Source organism: Pecten maximus, chromosome 12 (genome assembly GCF_902652985.1).
Source record: "Pecten maximus chromosome 12, xPecMax1.1, whole genome shotgun sequence".
In the NCBI taxonomy this organism is placed as follows: domain Eukaryota; kingdom Metazoa; phylum Mollusca; class Bivalvia; order Pectinida; family Pectinidae; genus Pecten; species Pecten maximus.
The window spans coordinates 23,660-46,655 of NC_047026.1; the positions used below are offsets into that span (position 1 = coordinate 23,660).

The 22,996-nt window shown below is 35.7% G+C and overlaps 1 long non-coding RNA gene across 1 annotated transcript; it reads right to left on the reverse strand.

Annotated features, from left to right (window-relative positions):
• Positions 1-5,613: 5,613 nt before the first annotated feature.
• Positions 5,614-7,251, reverse strand: LOC117339854. The gene is made up of 3 exons (XR_004535329.1): positions 6,989-7,251; positions 6,757-6,842; positions 5,614-6,586 (listed from the first exon to the last, which is right to left on the reverse strand). It is a non-coding gene; the product is annotated as an uncharacterized LOC117339854 (long non-coding RNA).
• Positions 7,252-22,996: the final 15,745 nt, after the last annotated feature.

A 22,996-nucleotide genomic window follows, 5' to 3' on the forward strand; every position in this document is an offset into this window, starting at 1 on the left:
TTCGTCCATTCAACAAGTCAAAAGACCTAATGGAGAGCTCACAAAGAACAACATTGAGACTGCAAATGTCATGGTAGAGTTCTTCTCCAGTGTATTTGTTGCAGATAACAATGTAGCCCATCCAGATCTCCGGGTTAGAAGATATACAACATCCTTGGAAACAGTAGAATTCACATGTGACGAAATTCTAAAGGCAATTAAAAGATTAAAGCCAAACAAAGCCGCAGGGCCGGATAAGTTGCACCCAAAATTTATTACTGAAACTGCTGAGGAGCTTAAGGAGCCACTAGCATCACTCTTTAACAAATCCATGGACGAAGGCAAAATTCCTGACAATTGGAAGCATGCACATGTAACGCCAATCCACAAGAAAGGTCCACACAATGATCCTAGCAATTATAGGCTAATAAGTCTAACATCAGTGCCATGTAAACCAATGCAAAGGATCATAAGAGATAAATTGCTTGACCATATGGAAAATCACAAGTTTTTCTCAAAAGACCAGCATGGGTTTAGACCTGGTAGATCATGTACCACCCAACTTTTGGAATCAATCGAGGACTGGTCAGTGCATCTGCATGAAGGAAACAATCTCGACATTATTTACATGGATTTCAGCAAGGCCTTTGATTAAGTTTGTCATAGACTTCGAGTTTTGAGTTTTGAGATGGATCAAAGAATACCTCACAGGACTATCCCAGCAGGTAGTAATCCATGGTGCGATCTCCAATAGCCTCCCAGTCCTCAGCGGAGTCCCCCAGGGAACCGTTATTGGGCCGATAGTGTTCCTGATTTATATCAACGATCTACCCGAGATGTTAAACTGTACAACAAAATTGTTTGCAGATGATGCCAAGCTGTACAGCAGAAACTCTACCCAAGAAGAAAGGGATCATCTACAAAGCAATATTGACATTATGTGTCGATGGTCTGAAGATTGGCTAATGTCTCTGAATACAGAGAAATGCAAATATATGGAAATGGGGCCCAGAGAAAAATTAACGAGCTATAAAATAAATCAAAGCGGAACTGATCATATCCTGGAGAAAGTAGACAGCGAAAAAGATCTAGGTGTCTACATTGATAGGAACCTCAATTTCAACACCCACATACAGAAAACCGCTAACAAGGCCAATCAGATAGTTGGAATAATATTCAGAAGTTTTACCTACATGAGCCAAGATATCTTTGTAAGACTCTACAGATCCCTTGTCAGACCGCACCTGGAATATGCTTCTGTAATCTGGTCACCACTCTATGTTAAAGACAAAATAGCAATTGAGAGCATTCAGCGTCGATCTACCAAACGTGTAATATCACTTCGAGACAAATCATATCCAGAGAGGCTGTTGGCACTTTTTTTCCAACTCTAGAATACCGTCGCGAAAGTGCCGACATGCTGCAAGTGTTCAAAATTCTGAACAATATTGATGTTCTGGACCGGGAAAAATTATTTACCCTATGTGACTATAGAGCAACGTGAGGTCATTCGAAAAAGTTGTTCAAGAGACCCTGTAAGAAACCTCTTGTGTCCAGTTATTTCAGCAACCGAGTTATAAAGCCATGGAATGCTGTACCTGAATATGTAGTTTCAGCCCCCAGTGCCAATTGCTTCAAGGATAGATTGAACAAACATTGGAAGGACCATCCACGGAAGTTTATACCTTCATTCTTATAAAGTGATTGCAGTGCCGCCTTTGAAATTATTTTATCAATCAGCTTGATTTTTCTTACTAGAACAAATGACTGAAATGTGTGAAATTGTGTTTTTAATTCAAAGAAAAGTTCTACACCAGGAATTGTCAAGATTCATATATATCAAGTGTAAATAGTATGTGTAAATAAGTGCACATTATTTTAAGTGTACATAATGTGCATTACCATAATTTATGTATATCTATTTAGTGAAGAAACAACCAATCCGAAGTCGCTAACCTTCTATTTGACAAACCTCATTCTGTAATGACATGGCGATAATACATCACACAAGCCTTTTAAGGCTTACATCGATGTCATACTGTGATTACTGTGATTACTGTACTATCGAGATAAATGGGTTGTGTATTGTGTCGGTATGTACGAGTTGCCTACTGTGATTACGGAGATAGCAGCTTGAGGTACCAAACGATTGGTTCCGCAATGAAAGCCAATCCTAGCTGATGCTATAATGTGAGACACGCCTCCCATAAAAATGATTTGAAAATATCATTTATGAATTGCGGGGCGTGCAAAAACACTCACAGGACACTCATTCTTCACAGGTCGCATTCCTCGCAGGACACTCGCATATGTATGGCACCGTTACTTCGTCTTCGCCGTTACATTAACATGTTATGCACCCGTCCAATCGAAGTCAAATTTTGCATGTTAAGTAATAGGTTCATTATTCATCTGTATGATACAGAAAAAATAATTTTAAAACATCGTTGAATGAATTGCGGGGCGTGCGAAAACCTCACAGGACACTCGCATGTGCACTGCACCGTAAATATGTCGTTAAAAATGCATAATATGCACACGTCCAATCAAAGTAAAATTTCGCATATTAATCGGTTCGATGTTTATCTGTATGATACAGAAAAAAAAATATTTAAATATATCACTTAACGAATTGCGGGGCGTGCAAAAACCCTCACAGGACACCCATTTGTATTCCCATTTCGGACTTGTGGAAGCCAATACCAAGCGATTCATGCCGTGTTAACACTTCGTGACCTTTATTAAGCTTAATCTCGATATCAGTTGTTACCATTTATTATTATTATGTATCATTCAAGTCATCTCCTGGGCGTACACGACAGTTGATCTACGAAACATCGAAGTCCAGTGCTGTCAACTAACCTGTCAAGCACTAGCTTGGCCAACTGAGGGTCTGTTTTAATCCCTTCGGTCTTTTTTAACTGATGCCATCTGCTTGCTCTGTCCCTAAGATAAGAGCTCGTCTTTGTGAAGTTAAAATCACGTTCTCGCTTCTTCGTTTCTTCGTGCTCTCGGTTAAAACTGATTCAGAACCCCTCCACTTAGATCAGGTGTTCGCCACCTTTGTTATGATGTTTACAATTTTCCGCATCGCGCATGCGCATAGGTACGCATAGGTATTTGTTAACACACATCCAAAGATAATAATATGAAATAGTTGCTAGGTTGTTCATATTTATTTTATATTTTTCATTATTTTCAAACAAATTGTTATGGACACTTTTGAAATTTATAATTAACATAAAGTGCATAACTTTTTACATCATTTTAAATCTTATACCCTTTTTTATATATCATTTAAGTGAAAATCTAGCCATTTAGTCCCTTTAATACTCAAAATGAGATGAATACTTAATTACATATATTGAATGCTTGGCATACTCTGGTAGTTCTTGAAATTCCAATCATTTCGATATCCATATTGACATTCTTTATTTCGTTAAAATTTATTGTACAATTTTTTTTTTAAATCTGTTTTTCTATTTGATTGATCAAATCAATCGGAAGTGCACTGAATTTGTTTACCACCTTTAACCTTTAACATTTAAAAACTTTTAAACATTTAAACAACACCTACTCCCCTATCTCTCATTGTGAAAACAGTGTTTAAAGTCTCTGTATGTCAAACACAATTTTATAATTACGATAGAAGTGCTTTAACAATATAATACATTTTATTTGTATTTCAAATCATGGACATAGAAGCTATTTTTATTATGAAGAAAATGTAAAAAGTAATGGCAAAAGAACAATGAGATTGGGGAATATGGGATATATTGTTGCTAGATTCGTTGATCCACTATCAGTCATGTAATATATTATTGTATTTAACGTACTAATTAACAGCAATGATCATTAAAAGACGTGGCCTCCATATGTTGACATTACTTGTATGCGTGCTACAGATTCTATGTCAGGAAAGACATATGTATACATTAAGGTTTGGAATGTAACAGGGTGGTCTGTTATGCCCTCTATCGTTTAACAAGTCATTGGGTTGACACACATCAAAGCCAAAAATCAAATGGTAAAGCTTTGATTTTTGGGCAGAATTAGGGTAAGTAATAAAGCTCTCTATAATTTTGAATGGACTGAATATGAAAGGCATTCAAACTTTCATTTGCTCACAAAATTTGATCTTATTTTTCAGAAAAAGCTTAAAAAATAAAATATCTAACTAACTGTTTTTAGCCCACTATCATCAGATGGTGGGCTATTCAAATCGCCCTGCGTCCGTGGTCCGTCAGTCCGTCCATAAACAATTCTTGTTATCGCTATTTCTCAGAAAGTGCTGAAGGGATCTTTCGCAAATTTCATATGTAGGTTGCCCTTGGTGCCTAGTTATGCATATTGCATTTTGAGATCAGTCGGAAAACAACATGGCCGAAAGGCAGCCATCTTTGATTTTGACCATTGAAGTTTGTTATCGCTATTTCTCAGAAAGTACCGAAGGGATTTTTCGCAAATTTCATATGTAGGTTCCCCTTGGTCCCTTATTATGTGCATTTTGCATTTTGGGACCAGTATGAAAACAACATGGCTGACAGGCAGCCATCTTGGATTTTGACAATTGAAGATTGTTATCGCTAATGCTCAGAAAGTACTGAAGGGACATTTCTCATATATTGGCTATGGCAAAATTATTGTTTAAAGATTTGAGCCGATTTCACCCCTGTGACCTTGAATGTAGGTCAAGGTCATTTATTTGAACAAACTTGGTAGCCCTTCACCCCCGCATGCTACAGGCCCAATATCAAGTCACTGGGCCTCTTGTTTATTGAGAAGTCGTTTGAAGAGTATGGCCTATTTGACCCATGTGACCTTGAATGAAGGTCAAGTTCATTCATTTAAAAAACTTTGTAGCCCTTCAGCCCAGGATGCTACAGGCCCAATATCAAGTCCCTGGGCCTCTTGGTTATTGAAAAGAAGTTGTTTAAATGAACAAGAGATCCCAGAGGGATCTTGGCGCCCACCATTGAAAGATCTTTGTAGGTTCTATGTCAGATTGATCTTTTCTCTACTTTTCTCTACTTTTCCCTTCGTCTTACTAATTTGTGTAAAATGAGAAACATCCTTCCAGTACTTTTCAAACAAGGGGAACCTATATATAAAATGTATCAATAATGGCTGTCTGTCTAGTTATGCCTATTTTTATTTCGGGATCAGTTGGAAAACAACATGGCCGACAGGCAGTCATCTTGGATTTTGACAATTGAAGTTTGTTATCGCTATCTCCGAGGAAGTATTGAAGTAAAACACACAAAATACTAAAGATTGCAGGTATTGAAGCAATTTGTGTGTTGTATGGCACCTGTTGCTATTACATTAAAATGATTCACATATATTTTTCTGTAGAATATTATTGACCTTGAAGTGTTTTCTTTGAATTTCAAACTTGCTTGAGATATTATGGACCACTGTGATGAATGATAAGATTACTTCAATGAATGAATCCAATAGAGCACTGACAATCTTTAGTATTGTCTGTGTTTTACAAACATTCAACAAGAAAATGATGGTCCGTATTGGTTTCAAAGGTAAGAGTTTAATAGGAAAAACAACCATGATATTATTATATACAAAATAAATATTTATTTACCATTAAAATAATGTAATAAAATTAAAAATAAAATTAGCAATTAGTGAATGAACAATGATATAATGTGATGTTTCATAGACATATTTAGCACAAGATTGTATGATAGGTGTACAGAACTATACCTATGATGTACATACTTCATGGAAAGTGTATGGCTCAATTTCCCATATAAACACAATATGAATATTATCATCTTGTCTAATGCCACACTGAGCACATATGAGTCAATTTGCATGAAATTGACAATATAGTTTAAGTTGTTTAAAAAAGTTTTATAAATCAGTTAAGTCGTTTTTAATGACACACCAAAAAATATAGAAGGCATGCCATGGAACTAGACCATGAGCACCTGATATATCATCATGAAATTACTCAGAATGTTCTTCAGCTATTTGAGCAACATGACATGGAAAGAAAGGGTTTACAGGCATTTACTGCCATGCCAGTGACCCCACTTTCAGATACTTACCTGTTACAATAAATCAACATTAATTTGCTGAGAATCATGAGTTGCTGATGACATCAATCATGTGCTTTTATCACATTCTTGTTTTAAGTCTTACTCCAAATGGCAGAGGTTTATTTGCAAATATTCTAAGTGACTAACTGAGTTAAACAGATATTCAAGAAATCTTTTTATATACACCTACACAATATAAAGCACACAATTTAAGTGAATGGTATGAATAACAGCATTATTACAGCTGAAACATTTTGTTGTAGTCCAGCTTGAATAAAAATTGAGACCAAATAATGAAAACACATGGTCTTATTGTTCAAATACAACAGCAGTGATATATGAAATATTGCAGCTGTTGTTCATAACATGGTGTAGCACAAATCTAAACTTAATTTTGTGATCTACATGTAGAATAGTAATGTTTGCATTGTACAATTAGAGATGAATTGAAACCGACACGAGGACTTGTTTGGTCTTGCAGAACACAACTGGATAAATATTGATCAAGTCCAAGAGTGATTTGATGTGGATTGCGTGTAGGGATGTACCTGTAATGAGAGAAAAGTTTGAATTGGCAAAAATATCAAATGGAACATTTAAATAAATTTGATTCACACATAAAAAACTTAATAAAAAGGGTTGTAACACATATTTAGCATGTGTCTGCAATGTATACATGTTTACTGAAAGCAATGTAATTGCTTGGAAAATAACTTACGTCTTAGAAAACTGTTGTCTGTGTCTGGAATCTGTCTACATACTACTGTTTTGTTTTATTTTCATATTGGTTGGTCTGTTCTATTCCTGAAATTGATATGAACTGGTTCAGTATTGAGCAGTAAATAGATAACTACAACGCAAACTTGTAATAACACAAAAATTTCAATAATTGATTGATGATAGAAATACAAAATCAACAATTGGTGAACAAAAGAACATATTGGCATTACCTGATAGTGATTTAGGTCTGTGGCCAGTACAAAGGATCTGATCATTGGTGGTAGTTACATGGAGGAAACAATTGTCCAATACCCCAGTATTTCCAAACGCCTTGTGTAGTTTTGATGTTTTTGTTTATTTTCTTGATATTCATTAGCACTTTGTTGTGGTTCTTTTTTGTTGATCAGTTTCATTATTCATCCGCACTTTGTTGTATCAAATGTCAGTTAATTGATATTTCCAGTGATACACTTTTCAGAACCAGTGATACACTTTTCAGGTAAGTCATTGAATCAAAGTTGTAAACATGCATCTTTTGCAATCGCTCTAATTAAGTATCCGATGCATGACAGGTCATACACATCAAAATCATTTGAAGTAAGTTTTCAAGTTTTAACAAATTTTCTGGCAAATATTTAACAATACATGAGAGTCATTGGTGTGATATAAGCAAGTGACTAACTTAAAGAAAGAACAGTAAGTTGAATGTTCGTATCTGATCACAAATTCATACTAGTTCCATAGAATTCAATATTCGATTGATTTCAAAAACACTAACATTTTATTTGCATATTGGAACGTAATGATTTCTGAAAAAAAAAGTACGAGTCAAGTTTGAGTAAAGCAAGTGGCAAAATCTATACAATGCTTACTTTAGTAAAAGGTAATCAGACTTTGTACATCAATTAATTTACATATAATATCAGACACAGGAAGCACACAACTAAAAATACATTGATGTAACAATATAAAAAAAAAATGTGCTCTCCCCATAGCTATTTAGCCAGTGGGGGTAGTTTCTAGTATGTGATTAAATAAATACCATATTTAAGCACACAATCACTACATTAATAATATGTCACATGGGCATGGTTGTTTATCTGTAAATTTGTTTTAAGTTTCTTAAATGCTCATGTCTCAGTTTAGGTCATTCTTCAATATCAAAACGGTTTCATAATTTTGATGAGTAGACTGTTTTGTAAATATGAGTTTGTTTTGGTTGATATTGCAAGGTCTGTTTCGCTATGTTATGTATTCAAGTAAAATTCTGCTAGTTCAGTAATTGATCTGTATTAGGTTTTTGGTTTAATATGTATTTATGGTAACTTAAATTCTGCTAGTTCAGTAATAGATCTGAATTAGGTTGTTGTTTGGTTTAATATGTATTTAACTTAAATTCTGCTAGTTCAGTAATTGATCTGTATTAGGTTTTTGTTTGGTTTAATATGTATTTAACTTAAATTCTGCTAGTTCAGTAATTGATCTGTATTAGGTTTTTGTTTGGTTTAATATGTATTTAACTTAAATTCTGCTAGTTCAGTAATAGATCTGTATAAGGTTTTTGTTTGGTTTAATATGTATTTAACTTAAATTCTGCTAGTTCAGGAATTGATCTGTATTAGGTTTTTGTTTGGTTTAATATGTATTTAACTTAAATTCTGCTAGTTCAGTAATTGATCTGTCAGGATTTTCGTTTGGTTATTATTTATTAACAAAGGACCCTTCTCCGATAAACATTGTAATTCTATGTTGCAGGCTTTACATTGCATCTTCATTTTGATTGCATTGTGTTACAAATGAATCTAAAATTGTTTCATGCAGAAAGTGAGAGAATGATCAGACCAATATGTTGGAATAACTCCTGTCTGTACTCCAGTCTCTGTAGTGTAGATATGATCGAGTAGTGTTCCATAACATGTTGTTGGCTCTGTAATTACTTGTTTGCATGAGAATTCGCTTCGCATAAATCGCAAAAAGGCATCCGATATGTCCAGAAGATTGATGTTAAAGTCACCAAGAATAAAAAGTGATCTATTTCTATCAATGCATGGTTTTATGTGGTCTGTTAAAGCTTTCAAAAATGACTGCATACCAAGTTTTGGTGTTTTATAAAGGTAGACAACTTGAATCTCCGTTTCCTTGACTTTTGCATGGATGGTCATGGATTCAATTCCATCATATCTATGGGAGTGTACTATGTCCACAGTAATTCCATGCTTTACATACACAACTAGTCCATGGTTTGGCCTTGTGCCATTATGATCTTCATCCAGTCTGTGTGCAGTAAAGCCAGGTAAATCATAACATTCCTGTCTGTCTGTATCAACAAGTCGTGATTCACAAATTCCAATGATATCTGCACTTTGAATGTTTGGTTCATGTCTTACATCATCTATGTGTTTGTGCAACGACCTTGCATTGTTGAATAAGAGTTTCACATGCGCATTGTCAATGTTGTATAATGGAATATAGCACAAATGCATAGGTATCTTACGGAGTCTGTCCATTTCCACATGTACATTTTTGTCAACTGTTAATGCCTTGTCGTTGAAATCAAGGATGTATAGATTTGAAAATGTTCTAACTCGTGACAATGCAACATAGTGGATATGTGGAGCTTTGTAATTGGACCTCAGGTCAACTACCAGTTCATCAACAGTGGTACCTTGTGCTTTATGTACAGTTTTGGCAGCAGATGGGGCTAGAGGAAACTGTGTTCTTTCATAAGTTTTTCTATTGTTTAAAAATGTCCGTTTCGTTTCAAACATTGGTGTCCACAACCTATTGATTCCTCTATGATATAAATGTTTGTATTTTGTTCTCCTTTTAGATCCAATGTTTTCATCAGTGAAAAGTATCCATATAATGCCAGGTCTTTCATGGTTCATTTCTTTGAATTCAATGTGTTTTACAATGCCTGAAGCTCCATTTGTTAATCCATCTTTTACATCCACGTTCACCGTCACATCATATAACATTTCTTCTGCAAGTTTAAGCAAGCTAGGTAAGTTTCCAGTTTTGCTGTGATTTTCTTGCTTATTCATTTCTTTTATCAAGTGAAGTTTTGATTGCTTGCTTATATTTGAAGGGGCAATAACATCTGTATGAGCTGGCACATTCACCTTTGTGGTGACTAGGTCTTGTATCAACTCGCTGTTGAAATAATCAACTCGCTTATTTTCAGTAAATAAGTGCAAGGCATTTTTTGGATAAGTAGGTGATGCAGGTGTAATGGTGTGAGATTTAATAAGATCTCTGTCCTCTGGTAAGAGTTCATTTAATCTCAACCTGTTTAACATCTTAGCAAATTGTAAATCATCTTTCTGTCTCATGATTTCCTCAAGTTCAAATAGTTGAAAATGTTCTTTCCACAAGTTCCTTGCTAAACCTATCTTCAAATCATTAAAGATCCACGAGTCTGCAACAGGTGATAGCTGAAATAAGTCTCCAACTGCTATGATACTTATACCACCAAAGTCTCGCTTTGTGCCTGTCAGTTCTGTTAAACGTTCATGCATGAAAGCAAACAGCTTATTACCAACCATTGAAATTTCATCTACAATGATGACAGAGAGATCTTTGTATGTGGTTCTGAAGGTATTCAGCTCATCACTGTGCATGTGTTGTTGTGTCTGAAACATTTTCTTATGAAATGCTGATGCTATTGTTACACCATTGATATTGTATGCCGCTTTTCCTGTAAAAGCTGTGAGCAAAATCTTTATGCTATCTGGGTCATGACCTTCTTTCGAGTTCAACTGTCTTTGCAATGCTTGGAATAATGCTCGGATAACGACTGATTTTCCAACTCCAGCTCCACCAGAAAGAAATGCATAGATAGGTTCATTTTTTGTAGAAATCCATTTCACGACATGGTTGAAAAATTCCCTTTGCTTTTTGTTCAAAGAACGGAGCAATGTCATATATTCATGATCTGGCAAAAGTACTGATCTTGTTTCAACTGATACTGTACTTTCTGGTAGGTTTAGGTCTTGACCAATGTCTACTGTTCTGTGTGATGGTTCTGGTGGTACATAGTGAATGAACTCTTCAGAGTGATCAATTGATTGTTCTGCATCTTCTGCTTGCACTTGTTCAGTGTTAGGTGCAACAGTATCAAACTCTGAGACTATGTCTTCCTCTGCCTGATGTCTAGCCATGTCTAGTTCCTCAACATGATGTTCATATTTGTCAATAATAGGCAATATCTGTTGTTGTCTGCTGTTGAAGTGTTCTTCATATGATTCATGACCACTTAATAAATCTTGCTCTTCATTTCTCCATGGTACAAACAGTAATAGTTTTTCTCTGTAATGGTTTTCAGCATTAGTAGTTTTGCTATACCTGACATATCGAATGATTCTAGGGTTCTTGCGTTTCCTGATTGTAATGCCACCCCGCAACTTCATAATTGTGTTTTCATTATTGAATTCTGTATCACTCTCGGATTCAGAGTTGTCATCTTCATCTGAATGATGTCCTGTATCATCATCATCATTATGATCATTTTCTAAACTTTGCTTTGGTTTTTTGTATTTCACATCCAACTCAGAAATATAATCAGCAAGGCAATAGTTCTCTAGCTTCTTTGGTCTTCTTGCATACCGCTTGATGATATTGTCAGATTCAATATCTGTAGAGTTTTTGGGAAGATCTTTCAGTTGTTCTTGGCTTTTCAGAAGGAACACTCTGTCTTTAGGTAACGATGTATTAATGAATACAACTTCACGAGAAGCTCGGGTCAAGGGCATTTGTAGTACAAGATATGATGCTTCTTGGGCACTTATTTCTACAAAATTGAGAAATTTGTTTCCAATATGTCTGACTTGACGTTTAAGATCCATGTTTCCTTCTGCTGCCTCTTTTGAAGCTTGTTCTAACATAGTGCTCATACCTCTTTGTGATTTGCTTATGTATGATACAATGTACATTGCACAGGCATATGGGTCTAAAACAAATTGCAAGTCGAGATTTGCTTTCCATGCTTGTAGTACTGTGGTATTGTAGTAATTTACCCTCATTTCTTTCGGTTCTCTTTTTAAAAATATCTTTGGTCCTTTCAGTGAACTTCTTATACACTTAATGTACTCTGCCTCTTCAATTTGTACAACTTCTGTTAGAAACTCTTCATAAGACATGTCACATCCATCTTTGAATTCATTCATTCTAGCATGAATTTCCGAGTATTTCTGTCTGTATTCATCAACATCTGTTTCAAGTGGTTCCAATAACATAGTGTTTGGAAGTGGGGGTAGTGGAAATCCAAATCTACACACAGATCTGCCACCTTTCTTGCAAGTTTTAGAATGTTTGTGTACTTGCATTTTGATAAACTCCTGCATGTCATCATCTACATCAAGAGAACACGTCACATATTTATCAACATATCGAATAATGTCTTCTTCTGAATCAATGTTGTATTTGGGTGCATTTTCAGTCCAGATCATCATGTGAACATGTGGAGAACCTCTGTTCTGAAATTCTATACGTTGAAAAGTGTCTGTTACACTTCCAATTGGAGCATGTTCACTTTTCAAAACAGTATTCATAAATACTTGAACCCTATGATCAAAATATCGGCTGCATGTCACTGGATCTTTTTGTACAAGTTTAACTTTTTCAGACCAAGTCATATTTCTTATTTGTTGGTCAGAGCAAGGTGTGCCAGATAACACAGCAAGGGTTTTAAGCAACTCGTTCCATCGAGTATCGGCAGAAGACAATGACATAAACCATGTTGGTAATCCTATCTGTCTTATCATTGCAAAGACGTCTTTTTTTCTTGAAGAAAGATATGCTGGAGAATTTCTGAGAGTTCTGAAGATATAGTAGCCTTCATTTAAGCTTACCATCTTGTCTGCTATTTCAGGATTTTGTGCATCTGAAGCAGTAATTTTGTTTCCGTCACTCTTTTTTCTGCGGATTGCCAAATTCACTTTGTCTGCTACCTGTTTTCTTTGTATTTTGTTCAATTTGAAAAATATATTTGGAACAGATGCTGCAGCTCTTCGATCAACACTTCGAAGTTCCCATTTTGCTAAATCACTGTATGAAACAGGTGTTTGTCGCTCATTGTTTTCCAACCTTTTTTGTGCACAATATATCGATGGAAATGATAGAACCTCAGCATTTTCGTCATGATAGAGACCGATTGGTCGCTGACCTTCACCTGGTGCAAAGATTAGCTCTTTGTTTGTGTCAAGGTTGGCTTCATCAATGAGCGTATCAGAATTGCCTTGAACGCATTCATCTTCATTCATTTCAATGAAATTATCATCTTTCTCATAAGCATCAGTGCTGTCATCATAGCTTTTATTATCTGAATTATTCTCTTTGAAGTGTCTGATTTTGAATTGATCAGTAGGTACAGAACTAGATTGATTTTTCAGCACATTTAATTCATTATCTTGTACTTTAGTGAATTCTTGAACAAATTCTTCAGCACTTTCAGCTGTTTTCTGAACCCAATCATCATCAATTTTAATACAAGAATTCTTATACAAATCACTGTTGTTCATCAACCAATGAAGGGCAGAGAGTACCATGTTAGGCCGAACATTCTCCGACAAAACACATGATTTATATGTTAGTCTTTTTTTCAGTTTTACAGCAACTGTGAAATGTTCATCCATTTGTCTTGGTAATGCATTTATAGTTGGCTGAATATCTATTGGGACATTGACTACATTTCCTTTTACAGAGTATTGTCCGCCTCGTGGTAATTCTCGTATTTGCATAAAAGGTATTCTCAGAGCTACAAGGCGTTCTTCTAGTGGATGCAAGTCTAATTCTGGTGGTTTTTCTGGCCATTTCATTCCATTCTTGACCGACAGTTTTGGGACTTTGCATTTCTTCAATGAGGCATAACATGTATGACAAATCCATTCCTTACCATCTACCGATTTGAATCCTGTATAGAAATCTGTGTATTGTGGAAAAACAGGAATCGGGCAACTTTCTTTTACACTTTCACTAAACCATGTCTGTTGACAACATGTGCACACATATTCAGGACCTCTCTGAATTTTTCTTTGGAAGACAGTTATGCATTCTGCGATATCATTTCCAAAACGCCTCTTTTTGTATTGCTGTCTTTCATTACCACTAAATGAATCCTGTTTTCGTTTATCTGCCTTTCGTTTTCTATCTAATGTGTTATGTTCTATTGTGTTTTGCTTCCTTCGTTCTACTTGTTTTAACCTTTCGTTCTCAAGGAAGTTTTTATTTAAGCGTAACTGCCTTTTCCTAGAAACATCAGCTTTAGCTTCGGCTTGTAAAAACAATGGATCAAGTCTAGCTTTCTTTTTCACCAGCTGCTCTTGCTCGAGGTATAGAGGATCTTTTCTGGCTCGTTGTTTGCTCTTTAGGTCAAGTTCCTGTAACTTTTTTGGATTTTTATCACGTGCATTGGCCTTGCTTTGTAGATCTACAGCCTTGTACCTTTCTGGGTTTTTTGCACGTGCATTAGCCTTCTTTTGTACATCTATTAGTCTTTGTTTTTCTGGATTTTTATCACGTGCATTGGCCTTGCTTTGTTTATCTATGGCACGGTGTTTTTCTGGATTTTTATCTCGTGCAGTAGTCTTGCTTTGTTTATCTATCGCACGGTGTTTTTCTGGATTTTTATCACGTGCATTGGCCTTGCTCTGTAGATCTACAGCCTTGTACTTTTCTGGGTTTTTTGCACGTGCATTAGCCTTCTTTTGTACATCTATAAGCCTCTGTTTTTCTGGATCTTTATCACGTGCATTAGTCTTGCTTTGTTTATCTACAGCCTTGTACCTTTCTGGGTTTTTTGCACGTGCATTAGCCTTCTTTTGTACATCTATTAGTCTCTGTTTTTCTGGATTTTTATCACGTGCATTGGCTTTGCTTTGTTTGTCTATCACACGGTGTTTTTCTGGATTTTTATCACGTGCATTGGCCTTGCTTTGTTTGTCTATCGCACGGTGTTTTTCTGGATGTTTATCACGTGCATTGGCCTTGCTTTGTTTATCTATCGCACGGTGATTTTCTGGATTTTTATCACGTGCATTGGTCTTGCTTTGTAGATCGACAGCCTTGTACCTTTCTGGGTTTTTTGCACGTGCATTAGCCTTCTTTTGTACATCTATTAGTCTCTGTTTTTCTGGATTTTTATCACGTGCATTGGCCTTGCTTTGTTTATCTATGGCACGGTGTTTTTCTGGATTATTTTGCCTTTCATCTCTCTTCCTTGTCTTGTCTTTTTTCTGAAAGCTTGCTTGTTTAGAACTCTGTCTTATTCTTCTCATATAGTTACGCATATATTCTTTCCTTGTGCAGATAGAAACAGAAAAAGTGTCTGTGTTATTTCCATCGTCAGTTTTCATTCTCCAACTTTTTGTCCTCTTTTCCTGATCTTGGAAATACGACTCTAGTGTGATCCTACTCCCGACTGAAACTTTTTCCGTATTTTGGTTTGATAGTGAACTTGTACGACTAGTTCTTGATTCGGTGGAAGATGCTTTAGACACTGTGACAGCAGTTATTTCAAAAACATCATTTATTCGACATGCCATAGATTCTGCAAGATGAAGACAATGATGTAACACATTCTCAATAGTTTGATGATGTATAACAGTACTAGAGCCATTTGGATCAACTATGCCAGATACATTTCTCGAGTGAGAATCGCATATACAGTAAAGGTTATCCTGTTTGATGACAACAAATGTATTTCCTCTAAATGTCACAAATGCACCCTGGCCATCATCCTGCATCAAAGATATTGTTAAAGCTTCATCCAGTGTATAAAACTGAAATTCGTCTAAATTTTGTCCTGTACTGTCAAGCGTACCCATAAGTGATTCTTGAAATGTGAAGTGGTATAACTCATCATTGTACTCGACACATCTTGGTATTTCATGAATTGCTAGCAGGTCATGCTCAATGGTACTACTACGCTGCAAAATTTCATACATTTCATTGCCTTTTGTAAGGATTTGATCTACATCAAATGGTGTCCAAGATGCTGTATGTTTGTTGCAACTGTAAATAAGAGCTGACAAACTGTTCATGACACATTGCTTACCAGCATTGTCCAGAAACCTTGGGTCGCTTTGGTCAAAGTGGCCTTGTACTGCCATTGGTACTTGCTTAGTTTGTTCTTTTTCGTCTGTACTTTGAACTGCAAAGTAAATATTTTGTTTGTTTCCAGCAAATGTTTCAATAGAACAATCCTTTTCCATAACATCCAAAACAACATCATAATGAGCTTGATATTTGTGAATTAAGTATATACTTTCATCATGAACATCTACAAATGGGCGAACTTGTTTTGCTGAAAATTTTAGCCAAGTAGACTGTGCATCATCATAGATAAAGATATCCGTTTTCAAAAAGTCTGCTGCAGCTAGTATTTCTACCTCTATTGCCCATGTACCATTATGCAGCATACGTTTCTTAACCACATAATTACTTACAGAGCGTTCACCAGATCTTAAGTGACTTCTAAAATGTATATCATTATCAATCATATGATTTACAACTTCATTTCTAAAGAACATGTGATTTTCTTCACTGTCACATAGAACATGAGATACAGCTCTAAAAAAGCAATTTCCATCACCACATATTGTTTTTGTTTGCTTTGGTCTGGCTAGTGTGCGACTTTCTTTGGTGATTTGTGTGTTACTATCCGAAATATCATTCTTAAATCCAAACTGCATTACAAATGTCTCCTTTGATTTCAAAGACAGTGGTGTAAATGGATAAATTTCAGGCTCAGTCTGTTGTACAAATATAACATCTGTTATATTATCATCAATAGTATCAGCGTATGCTTGATTATTATCAGAATCTATTCTCACCTTGCTTTCATTTTCTATTTGAGATATTCTTTCAAAAAGTCTGTCTTTTTGTTCATTGGGTAGATGAGTCAGAGTATTATCTTGTTCTTTAAGAGTTTTCTCATCTTTTGTTCTGCTCTGAGGTAAGGTTTTTGTTTCATTTTTTGAGTTGCATTTCAGTTTGTTCTTTGATTTGTTCATTAAATCGTTTTTTGTTTCGTTAACACAAGTTCTTGTAACTTTTGTTTCAACATCTTGAACCACTGCATCACAAGTTTGTTGTGATGGCACGTGTGATGTGCAATCAGTAGGTACTGACCCAGTGGTGTTCGTCTGCCCTGCACCATCCCTACCATCGGCAGTTACTGGTGGTACACGCGGTGGTGTACATTCGCACGGTGGCGAATCAGACCTCGGTGGGACATCCTTTTGGACGCACAGACTTCCCTGAGGAGTTACCAACCTCAGGGCATTTGGAGATTTTCCCGCAGTTGCCAACACTGGGGATGGTTCTCCCAAACCATCTGATGCCGAGGCATCGAATGACTCTGCTCGTGCAGCTCTCCTCTCCCTCATCCTCTGCTTCTGCATCACACCCGCCTGGCGGATACCACCTGAACGTCTTCGACCCATCACCTACAAGTTAATAAATAAAACATATCAAGATTTACCTGTAATTATATGTATCAGCTTCCTCACTTTGTCAATGATATTAAAGTCCATACAAAATTGTTAAAGTGAATTTTAGTGCAAATTCAGAAAGTCAGGTCTTAAACCTAAACTATGTAATCCTGTGATGATAGTATCAGTAACCTAACAAAGTTTCAATTCAAAGGGATACAGTAACATTGTGAAAGATAGACTTTAAAGCAACTTATGAAAATTCAAACATTTCAGCAGTACTAAACTGTAGATAAAGACTGCAAGTATCTGGAAGTAAAAGATAGTCTGGACAGGGGTCACAGAATTCTCATATTATTTGGTAAGTGAAGTAAGGAGGGAGTAATGAGGTCTTTCGCTTACATACTAAAGTAAAGGCTGTTTCTAATATTTCCTCACTAACTTGTCGCTACGTTATCAAAGTACAGCAGGGCTATAAAATATACACCTGTCAAATGGCAAGAAACAAAACATGAAACACTAACGTGTAACATTAGATTTGAACTTATCCCTGCCTTGTTTAATTCAACAATAATTTTATACCTGATGTAATTGAAGCAATTAACACGTTTCAACAGCGAGTAAAAAATAACACACAGGAAGACCTGCACAACATAAATGCAGTATCCGCTAATCTCCATATGAAATAAGTTTCATCAAATTCAATCAAACTTGGAAAACATTTTAACCAATCAAATCCTTTGGCTTGGCAATTGTGGAAATCTGTACGGGTTGATCAGCATTCTGTTATTCGAACAGTATTTTTTTTTAGTTCAAAACAGTTTCTCTTTCTTTCTCCAATTCCTCTATTAGTCCATTGAGATTAGCCAAAAATAAGCCTAACCGGGTCAAAATTGCAACAGAATTTATTTTTATATTTTTTTTAATGTTTCGATGTAATCTGTCCAGATAAAACTTGTACTATTAAGAAAACTTGTTTATAGTAAGCGGTTACCATAACAACCAAAATTTTGAGAAAAAAAAAAAATAGCATGTACATCTACACATGGTCCTTTATATTTGAGTGAAGTTTCATTGAAATTGGCCCAGGGGTTTAGAGATGTGCGGACAAGATTTCGCGACAAAAAAAAATCATGTTTAAAGTTTTCTTAAATTTTCAGAATAAAAAGTTGGATGCACATGGTCTTTTAATCGTTACAGGGGGTTAAATAACTCATCTCGGATAAAACGATCTATTACTTGTGGATAAGTACTCCAATAATATTAAAGGTTTAACACGAGAAACTTTTGATATGCATCACATTACAACCTCCTATTTCCAACGCCCACATTTAATCAAAGTTGTTCAAAATGTGTTGAAGGGGCATTCCTTCATATGGAAATCAGAAACATGCATATTTCTATTGTTGAAATTTATATACCAAGTTTTATACACAGAAAAATGACATAGTGTACACAAATAATTTCTGTCTTTTCGGTAATTAGTGATACTTGGGGCAAATTATGAATTTTAAAGACTCAATATTTGAAGAACTTTGGTTTACATTGTGAGTAAAACTGTCGTATTAATGTTAATATTTCAACTTCTACTACCCGATAAAGGTGACCTCAAACCTATTCACGTCCGATCAGGGAATCGAACCCCGGCCGTCTTGATGAAAGGCAAGTGTGTTACCACTACCACCCAATAATTTAACTCTCTTTCTCTTGTAAATACCGTCATACTTGTTTTCAGTTCAGTTTATAAAAAATAGGAGTACAATTATTTAATATGCATAAAAACTAGCAGGACAATATAAAATCATGGAAACATACTTTCTATGATTAAATAATTATATTTTGACATTTTATAACAATATATTCACTAACGTGATATATATTTAACGTCGCTCAATATTTTGGACATCAATGTACTAATTACATGACCAACAAGTAGGTCTAAATATAGATCATAAAAAAGCTGACCCGAGTGGCTCTCATGTTGTGGGAGTAGTGGGAAGGGAGAATTAAAGTGCAGAGAAAAGTTTATTGTGACTTGTGCATATGTAAGGTCATCCAAAATCAATTCAGATCAAAGTACTGAAAGTACTGTAGGAGGCGTTAGTCAGATGTAAAAGGAGATATTTGAAATAAAGCAAGAATACAAATTAAACTGATATCAACATGACTAAACATTTCCACTTAAGTGTGTCAAACCAACTGGACATAATGGTTTTCACAGTCCTGATGAATGTAATGGTTTAGACTGTTTCGATGTACATAATGGTTTTAACCATCTTAAAAGTTGCAAACCTACTTCTAAAAGTAGTTAAACATTTCTTATTTCAATCAAACCTTTACTTAAAAAGTCAAACATTTTAATTTTTTTTTTTCAAATCAACTTCTACTTAGGTACATGTCATTAACATTCATACTTTAAACCATCTTTTATACTTAAGTAGTTCAAAATTTGCATTTATGTGTTTAAAACAAACTTATATTTTATAGGCCTGAGTATTAGAAATGTCGAAACAATATGATATGCATTTCGATAAGTTATAACAATACACGATATGTATTGAGAATACAGGGAGTGTCTGCTACTTTTTTTGTTGAAAGTGTGCAATGTCTTTCAATATCTTGTAAACAAAATTGTTTATTCCTTTCTATTTTGATCTTAGAATAATATCAAAATTAGATAGACAGCTTTTAAAAGTTATTACACTTTTTTTTCAACAAAGACCTCATTTTTAAGGACAATTATTTCAAAATTAGATATCAATTCCATCTATTTTAATAGATCCAATGGCAATATTCACAATAAACTGTGATTTGTGATTTGTAGCTTTTTAATTTAGCACCAAGATGTAGATAATAGCCTAGTAGCTATAAGTACTGTATATAAATATACATCATCATCATCATCATCATCATTCTTTATTTCCTCCTTACCGGAGATTTTGTTTGACAATAAAGTAGACAAAAAAAAGCATTCAGAATGTCATATAAAGAATAAGAAATAAGTCACGCCGTTAAGCACTCGCCACCCTTAATGGGGGCGCTCACGTGACGCGTTTCGTGGTCAATCAATCACTGTGTCAGTTTTAAAGGCGAGCATTAGGTATGCAAGACACATCCGCTTGAAAGGGTCTTGGTCCAGATAAACATCAGGCACTTTAGCTCCAAGAATGGATCGAAGAAACAGTTCATCGTCCATAGTCATTAAGCGAGTAACGCAGTCAGCTCCAAAACACTCAAGAAGATCGTCTAGGAAGCTCTCTCTCAAGTGAGAAGTTAGATTACATGAGGCAACAACGTGAGCAGTAACGTCATCAATTACGTGGTTGCATCGGAGGCAGAATGAAGGCACTTTAGTTGGGACAGACGTAATGAGTTCGCATAAAAAATATGTATCCCTCGTCTGTACATCAGCTTGAAATTTTAAGAAGTGAAACGTTCTGTACTGGTTATGAATAAGCTTGTATCTCTCGAAGTCTTGATCACTGTCTAGTCTACAGCGAAGTGACCTGTCCTCGTGCGAGAGAACAGCGCGATTAACAAAAGTCTTCCACTCATACTTAGCAGGGAAGCATCGAGTCCTTAGATACGATTCCAGATAATGCATAAGATCATACCGGATGAGAATGTTCACCACGTCCGGGATGAAACCTCGTTGATTCCCATTACTGGCAAGGAAGTATTGGAACAGACAGACGAGAAAAATCTGCTTGATGTTAAAACAGCAGTCCAAGGAAATGAGTTTTTGAAGAAAAATCATTTTCCGCTTACATATCTCCGCGTCAATCCTTATAACTCCGAGCATACTTTCGATCATATCCGATCTCGTTGACCTTCTGAGATGAAGTATATGCTTTAAAGCATAGTGTTGGAACCGACGTATTGATAGAGTATTTGTAATAGACAATTGGCACCAGTTTTCGCAACAATAAAGGATCGATGATAGGATCACCTTCCTGTACAGATTTATCTTCACCATGGGGTGAATGTCACAGGTATTCCGATTATCGAGACCAATAATGGCATGGAGCAGTTTACGGCCTTTCTGACAAGCCCGGGCGATTCTCTCATTATTCGAGAGGGTAGAAGAATGCACTGTTCCGAGATGGACTTGTGAGGTTTGTGGATTGATTGTATAAGGCCCTTGGGGTGGGGAAAGAACCCTGGGCCTATTTGTACATCAGGATTGTGTTCATCTCTTGTTGTCCAGCAAGATTATGGAGTTGGGATCTAAATGGTTTCACAGATAAAACAAGAGGCCCAGAGGGCCTGTATCGCTCACCTGGTTTTATGAGATATGAAACAAAAATGATGCTTAAGTTTATTTGTCAATATATCATAAGCATTTTATATGGGTACATGTACATTGGTTTATTGTTATTCTAAAAATGTCAATTTAGCGAAATTGACCTATTTTGGTCCCATCCTTCAGCCCCCGGGAGGTTAACCCCAACATTCGTACAATTTTGAATACCCACCCATAACCATGCTACCATACGAATGTAGGTTTTATACCAAATTGTGCAATCAATCCATGAAATGAAATTGACTTTGCGTACAACCCCATAGGGATTGCTACCACACCAATGTGAGTTATATCCATAACTTAGTTTCAGAGAAACCAATTGACCCCTTTTGACCCTGCCCCCCGGGGGTCAACCCCGCCATTTTTACAATTTTGAATCCCTACCCAAAAGGATGCTACCAGTCAAGTATGAGCTATATCGATTGCTTAGTTTCAGAGAAGAAGTTATTTCCGTCAATTGAGCCAAATTGACCCCTTTTGAGCCAACAATTGAATTGCAATTTATGGATAATTTTTGATTTTGGCAAGAAAACATTCTTTAAAGGGCATTTCTGCATCATTTTTAATAATTTGCCTTTGAAACTTCGCACACACCTTCATAAGAGCCGGTTCTTTAAAATGTGAATGAAGGTCAAGGTCAGAGAGATAAACTCAATATTTGTAGCCAGTCACACATCTTACATGTATCCAGCCTTCGTGTGTATGTGCAGTTTTGGGTCATTTTTTAATTTTGGTAGGAATTTCTTTTTAAAAGTGCCATATCTGCGTCATTTTGATTATTTGACCTTGATGCATTGCACACACCTTTAAAAGGGCTGATTCTTTAAAATGTGACCCAAATTAATAATTTGAAAGAACTTTGAATTTTCTTGATCATTTGACCCCCATGACCTTGAATGAAGGTCAAGGTCAAATATAAGTATAACATTTGTAGCCAGCCATACGTTATCGATGCGCCAAACATCAAGCCTTCATGTCTATATTATAGATAAAAGAGCAGAAACCTTTATTCTGCAATTTTGGATTATTTTTTAATTTTGGCTGGAGAAAATAGCTTTATGATTCTTTTCCAAGTGCCATATCTTTCTGCCATATTTTTATCTGATGACAATAAAATATGCACATTCTGTTTCAGTGGACTATGTTCTTTCATATGAAATGAAAAAAAATGATCAATATAAGATTTTTATTTTTGACATTCGAACCCATAACAAGTCGTTGGCCTTGACATTCTCTGACAATATATCATTGAGAAAAGTTTGCCCTAACCACGTGCTAACCAATTTCCAATGAAAATGAAACAAATTATGCTAAAATATGTGTGATGAGTTTTCTATATAAACTGTAGTAAAATGTATCCTCTCCCCAGGGAGAATGCGACACATAGGGGGCCATGAAATTAACAATTTTGATAAAACAGCTTAAGAACCTTTTGTACACCATTCTGCGATATCTTGGTCTTAAGAAGAAGACCGACGCATGACGACAGATCAAATTATAATGGT